The 7,325-nt window shown below is 37.9% G+C and overlaps 1 long non-coding RNA gene across 1 annotated transcript in view; it reads left to right on the top strand.

Annotated features, from left to right (window-relative positions):
* The window catches only part of LOC122158101, a 43,465-nt gene extending 42,333 nt beyond the window's left edge, over nucleotides 1–1,132 (top strand). Inside the window, exon 3 of the long non-coding RNA XR_006168125.1 lies at nucleotides 644–1,132. This is a non-coding gene — a long non-coding RNA (uncharacterized LOC122158101). The remainder of the gene's footprint in view (nucleotides 1–643) is intronic.
* The last annotated feature ends 6,193 nt before the right edge of the window (nucleotides 1,133–7,325 follow it).

Raw genomic sequence — 7,325 nt, forward strand, 5'->3', positions numbered from 1 at the left:
TTGCCAAGAGTCAAATCATGGGCAACCACAGTGAGTTTTGCTTTGGAGAGGGTTTGCTCCATTAATGACAGGAAAAGAGAAAAACATTGCTTATCTAAGCCACAGTCTTAGCATGCTGAAGAGTTATAGAACTAAAATCACTTTCCAGTAGCATGCATAAATGGACACCAGGTTTTCTGAGCCAGACATGCCAGTCTAAACTTCAGCAATTATTCTAGTAGCTCTACTCTACTCTGTTTTCATTATCTCAGCCTTGTATAAAATGAATATCACTATTCACTGTCCTCCGAGAATCACAGTCACATAGACATGAAATCATCTGTTCTGCAGCCAATCACAAAACAGACTGCATAGAAACAGTCAGACATCAATATACAGAATATATGCAAGCCTGTATCTTCTTCCCAAAATAAATTTATGCATCTAAATCTCACTGAAGAATTCTATTGGAGCATGTGGACTTCTTATAATATAAAATGATCTGCATGCTATTTGCATTCATCAATACTTACCATGCAGAAATGGGAAGAAATAGAATTATTTGTTTTGCTTAGTTTTATTTCAAAAGAACAACCCTACCATTGTGTGCAAACAGAATTAAGTAGTATTAGTAGTACAAAGTTCAACCATATATTTTTTCTAGGTTTCGACGTATGCCTGAATGCAGTATCTGCTGTCCTATTTTGGCTCATATTGTTTGGAAACCACTGGAGAACTATCAGCGATTTTTCAGGACAGTTCTGTTTTCTGATGTATAGAAGCTAATAAGTACAAACAGTTGCTAAAGGACTGTAACTAGTCAATTTGGGTAAGTATTTTCCTTAAAAGACCTCATACTGCTCTTCAACCTGCTGAAATACAAAGTGCCAACTGGCATAGCACTGTAACACTGTGTTGTTAATATGAGATATATTAAGCCAAAAAGAAGAGGAAAATAAAGCAAACAATGCAAATATTCATTTCAAAATAATGGGGGGGGAAAAAAAGGAAATATAATCATCAAATTTGCAGAGCACTGGTAAGACACCAGAAAAAGTGGTAATAATGAATCTAAAGCAACAAAGAAATAGGAAGGATTTCCTGCCTAGGTGTTTTTGATAGCTTACTTGTAATCTACTTGGGTAAACCTATACAGTACATTATGAAGAAATGCTGTTTTCTTGAGATAGTCTCTGCATCTCATGTTTTGTGAGATAATATTCAGGTGCACTTAGAACATTTAACAACTAGAACTTGGCAGGATGCAATTTCTCCTTCTGGAGACATTTTCTGAGATTATGATTATTATTTATTTATTTATTTTAAATTAAAATCCAAACTTTTGGAAGGGAACTAAGTTGATATGCATTTCAATATCTTTTTTCTTCGTGCTCATCATTTTCCTTTCACATAAGCATACTTAGCTTTTATAAAATGAAAAGAAACTTCATATGGAGAAGTACTTTGAATTTCAAAATGTTCCAACAGGTTTTTTCAATCATTTTCTTTTTATTTACTCTTAATTTCAGGAGAAATAAAAAACAGTCAAAAATAATCTTTGGTTGCAATGAATTATCATTTTATGCTGAAGATACATTTCATACAAGTGCTCCCTGAAAAGTCCCAAGAACAGAAGAAAAGAAAATAAAAAGAAACGGTTTTGCCCAGCATTACAGTCTGAACAATGACTTTTTTACCTTCTTGAATGTTCTCTTTTTACAAAGCCAAATATTCTACAAATTAATATCAAGTTGTCCAGGGAGATATTCTTTGGTTCAACACCTTGATTTTGTATTGTTTTTTTAAGAGACAGCTATTTCTGGCTGAGCAGTTCTTTCCTAGCTGGGCCTTCTGTCAACCATATGCATGTACAGAGTACACTTTTTTTCTGTAAAGCTATATTTTTAATCAGCTTGAGCTACCATGCTAGGATATGATGGTAACAACACCTGTGTGTTGATGTAGTCTAAAACACTCACTTCATGTGACCTGGTTTAGTTAGTGTTCATACAACAAACATTTTCACAAGACCCAGCACCAGAGTCAAGGCCCTTGTTGCAATATTGATACACAGAATAATTCTTCATTAAAATTCCAAATCAAGGGGACGTTGATTTCCTTCCCAGACCAATGTGTGCAGCATACTACAGAAAGGGTTTGAGTGACATCCACAGGATAGCGGTACCAGTACTCTCCTCCGTATGACCCAGGCTCTGAGAATGCTTTATTCTCTTCACCACATCCACTGCTCACAGCACATGATGTGTTTCACTGAACACAGTTTTGGCTGAATAAAATACTCTTTATTGCCTGTGTTTTGCTGTTTGCCACTGCTGCTCACATGTCCACTACATCTATCTAGAGCACACAAGATGACTATTTCTTTAGGACTACTAGGTACTCTAGGACTAGCTACTCTAGGACTAGAAGGTGTCAATATCCAGCATCAGACAAGATAGTATTTCAACCTAGTGCTAGAGACTTAGTAGAGCTAATCGCTATGTTTGCTGCCCAAGATCATTGCCTTTCATCTGACTCAGACTCTTGTTCCCATCAGCAACTGGTTCTATTCCTTGGCAGTTTTCAGGGGTCACCAGGTCTTTAGCACTGAATATCGTGCCGAAAGATATAGACAGTGAAAGGGTCCTCTGGGACTCATCAGTTAAACTCCTCCTAGATCCATTGGATTCTGGATCACATTAATAAATATTTATATATAGGAGCTGTTTAAAATAGACAAAAGCAGTGGGGCCTGTACAAGAACAGTAGTATAAACAAAAATAAGCCCATTTCATTTTTTTCTGTTTTCCAGAATAACATTCTAGGACTGCTTTACATTTCCAGCGGGACCTTACTATATGGAAAGTACAGCATACAGTAGAATTAACTTTTTTTTTTATTCAGCCATTTTTGCTGTTCTGTATACAGGTCATGACCTCTCACCTCCTGTTTATTTCTTCCCACGTTGACCTTTCACTGAAGCACAGGGCTAATTTTGTGCTCCAGTGACCAAGAATAGGAATTTGTCACTTTATTCAAAATGGAATGAATACAGGTATGTCTGGTATTCTCAGCTGGGCTTAACCCTCTGCATGCTGAAAACAGTCAAATAGTCTAGTGATCTCTATTAGGAAATATCTTTTCTGAAGTTGTGCTACTTTTTGTAACAAAAGATCTTTTGCTTCTTTTGTCTGAGAAAGGGTTTTTCTTTTTCTATTCACAGCCGGGTACAGTTTTCTTTGTTACAAAATACAATGAACCAAACAGAAGAAAATGACAGGTTAGAGGTCCTTAGAAATTTGCAATGGTTCTAAGGGAGAACTTTCATTAGTGTTAGGAAATAACCTCCATCTTAATTGTCTGCTGTACAAACAAAGTTTTACATGTTATCTTTGACTGAGAAAGAAATAACTAATTTCTGCAGTATGATGCCAGTAATGAATTCTTATGGACTAATCTTAATAAGTATGTGCAAAGTAATCTATGCTTCTCATGTTGAGTTATAAAATATAATTCTTTTCCTTATGCAAATACTTTCACTGGTACTTATCCATCTATTCAAATCATCTGTGCAGTAGGGCTCTTTTTTCTGACTGCTGATTCAGTAAAGGAAAAAAACGTCAGTGGATCTGTGCAGGATTTGAAGTCAACACTTCACTCCTGTGTTAGAATTACAAAGCGTAAGGGTGCCAGCAGAAAAACAGTAGGTCTCCAGTGAGATAGGCAGTAGGTTCAAGCACTACCTGCCAATGTGAAATAAGTTTTTCCATGAGTGACGGACTTCTAGAGTCTGATTTTCTACAAACATATCCTTTATATTTCTATCGTCTTACTGAAATGACCATTCTCTCTCTTTTCCTTCTGGTGCTTCTTATGTTAATGGTCACTCCAAAAGTAATGCCTCCTATTTATTTCCATGGAAACTACATTAGATTCAAAGAGCACAAGAACATTATTTGATAGAGGATATTCTTAGCTACAAAACTCTATTTTCCAATATAGTCACCACCATTAACTATGCATTTTCACCAACAGTGTAGAAGAGCCTGCATATTGTGCTCATAATAATCTGAGACCCTCTATCACTGTTGCCACCTCTGAAAATGCACCACCCACCACCTTACTGTGCTCACATCCACTGTTAAGTTTCCACAAATGTTCTGCAAGAGTTGAATATCAATCAGTATCATTTTGTCACATGGAGAAATTCAGTGACAAAACTTTGCTTCATATGCACTTCCATGTCAGATGCCATTTTGTCAAACTCTCCCTTTGCTGACATCTGTTGCAAGGCAACAGACTGAAATGGGGTACTGGTGGGAAGATTCAGCCTCTACTGCCATACTGCCAACATCCACCTCTGATGTTGTGGGCCAACATAATAAAATCAGAGGCATTACTTTTGGAGCAGCCCTAGTATATTTCCAGTTCTTCATCTCATGCTCTGATCTTTTCTCCTAAACACATTATCACTGTTGCCTTCCCAGATTCTGTCATTACCTGACAAACACATGCCTGACTGATAATGAACTATGAGCATGCTTTTTGGCCAACCAGTATGCGTGAGTTCACCAGCCATCAGCAGAACAGCACTGCTGAGCTCACAGAACATCCTTTTCATCAACTGAAACACTCATATCTGAAAAACTTAGCAGCTTAATTTACTTTATAGAAAATAAGTTTAAATATTGCTTATAGGTAGAACAAGAGACATAAATAGCATGATTCTCTAGGCTTCCTAAGACACAAGAAAACAAGCTAAAAAACTTCAGTGACCTTGGAACCTTTTACAGATCACTGGCTGAGACTGTCCTCCATCCAGAAAAGAGACCTCCCAAATGTGTTTTCAGCCAGGCCAGTGGCTGATCTTACAGAAATGAAACAAGGATCATTTGAGAAATTTTGTGCAGAAATTTGACCCTCCAGGTTAAAATCAGTAAAACACAATCAAAACAAATTTACATAATTCTACATATACTATGCCCTGGAAAATCTCTAAAAAATCTGAAGTCTCCTCTGTCTTCTAACTGTGCCAAAACTGTGTATAGATTAGAAGAAGAAAGTTGAATTGTGAAGTCTGCTATGTGGGCTGGGATCTTCCCTTCAGGTGTGGGCACTCAGTGTACCACAAATGAATGCTAAGTTTTATGTGCAGCTTTCTAAACCTAAAAATGGGACTCATTTCACTGAAGGTGGAGTATCCTCACTCTGATTTCCTCAGTGCTGAATTCAGGGTAGTTTGACTTAGGAACTGCAACATGAACAAGGGATGCACTTTGCACTTAACTCCTCAGTGCTGGATCTGGTGGGTGGGTGTGTGCTCAGGGGGCTGCAGGTCCCATGTCCAATGGAAATCGGAATGAATGCAGTTTGTTCACTTCCCAATTAAAGTCTCTAGCTACTGTATTTATTTTATATTTTGAGAAAAGGGAAGTACAGTTGTGTGTGAAATTGAGTGCGATGCATCTGTAGCAAAAAATGCAGTAACTATTATGCTGATGCCAACAATAATACTGTAGAAATGTAGGACATATTTTCGCCTTTCAGTTAGCTGAGAAGCCCCCATTTTAAACTTTCTGAAGGGGAGAACTATATCCTGCACTAGTCTAATACATGATTTCCAGATTCATCTAAAATACACCAAAGTAAAATATTCACATGAGATAAGAAAACGACAAGAAAGATCCTAAAATCAAAATAATCTATTTATTCAGCACTTTGTTAGCAAACACAGCTTACTGCCAAACAGGTAATTTTTTAGCTGAATAATCCCATGGAAGCACTGAAGTACTGCAGAATCTGGTTTATGTACTTATTACTGATGTCTAGTGCTATCCCATCTTTGGAAAAATTTTCTGCCCACCCTATGTATGGCACAGTTCAGAGCAGCTCCTCCTTTAGAAATAAAACATCATGTCATTCCCTGTTTTCAGTCTTCACCTCTCAGAGTGCAGAGTATGATGCCAAGGGAGTGGGAGTCAGTAAAGAACATGTGCTTCTGAACTGGTAGATCTTTAGTAGCTTACTGTGGGGCTACAATTTGTGTAGCTTGCTGATAAATTAAGGATCCATCTTCCACAAGCTGGTGAATTTGTCCTCATCAGTGCCTGCAGAGAACCTGGTTTTACTTGTTTCATCAACAGACCTATTTATTCAGAAATTATTCCTTCCTATTAGAATATGTCAGTATTTATCTGTGCAGATTTTTTTCTTGAGGATGTGCGCTCTCCACGGAGCTTTCTACTTCCAGAATCAGAAGAGCAGCAGTGTTGTGGTCCGGCTGGGGGTTCTGGCTCTTTCCCTGAACTGTAATGCTTTACACAAGTGGCAAATCAGAGAGGCATCCGCACCAAAACTGTCCTTGCTGTTCCTGATATTTGCATACTAACTGCTCCTATGGTGACTGTTTAACTCTGATGTACTGAATGCTGGAGCAGGGGGGTAGGGAGTGAAAGAAACATTTTAAAAAATTACATCCTAAACAGAACAGAACAATATTACTGAACAGCCCAATGTCACATTTCTCAAGTTGCTTTACATGGGAGCTTCCTTCTGTCAGTATGCACATGCTCTGATTTTGATCTTTTGAAATTTCTGCATCCCTTAGGTTGTATTCTTTCACTCCAGAATAACTCTTATTGTGATAGATGAGTTGGAACAAGTGTGGGCTTCCTCACAGCCACTTCCTGTCAAACTGCCCCACGCTAAGCAGCAAGCTGTGCAGTGAAATGGAAGGGAGCACAGAAGTCCACTTCTCCCTTATTTCTTCCCCATGGCAAACTGACCATGAACAGTGACCCCCAGCAGCACAGCTGAGGCATGAAACTCTGCTGAATTAGTCAGAAAAAGCATTTTCTGACCCCAAACATCAGAACCCAATGGAAACATATGACCTGTGGCTGCAGAACCCCTTTTCCGATGTTGTATTTGGACTGCACACAGACAAGATGGGCCAGACCCTTTCAGGAAGCTAGCTTAGTGATTCTCAAATCCAGTTTAAAGCGAACCAGTGAAACAAGAACTATTCAGCAGACAGATTCTGCTACTACGGGGATTTACATTAAGCAGTAAAAAAAAAAAAATAGAAATTCTGCCCCTCTTTTAATTAGGTAGTGAAATCAAATATTTTTCATGGCTGACTTTAGTCAGTTACATGTAAACTGAATTGACGATGAGTCATTGCAGTAGCAAATTAGCTACTTGTAGTTGTTGACAGGGTCAACAAGAAATCTACCACATTTTTAAACAAAAATAATCTTGGGGGTATTATACGTTACTTGGTTCATGTATGCACTTCTTTTCCTTAATCACATTCAGAATGCCATTGACAGGAGAAGAGAAAAAAT

The sequence above is a fragment of the Centrocercus urophasianus genome, unplaced genomic scaffold (genome assembly GCF_019232065.1).
Source record: "Centrocercus urophasianus isolate 14NV4802_14NV808 unplaced genomic scaffold, USGS_Curo_1.0 seq_14, whole genome shotgun sequence".
Classification (NCBI taxonomy): Eukaryota; Metazoa; Chordata; class Aves; order Galliformes; family Phasianidae; genus Centrocercus; species Centrocercus urophasianus.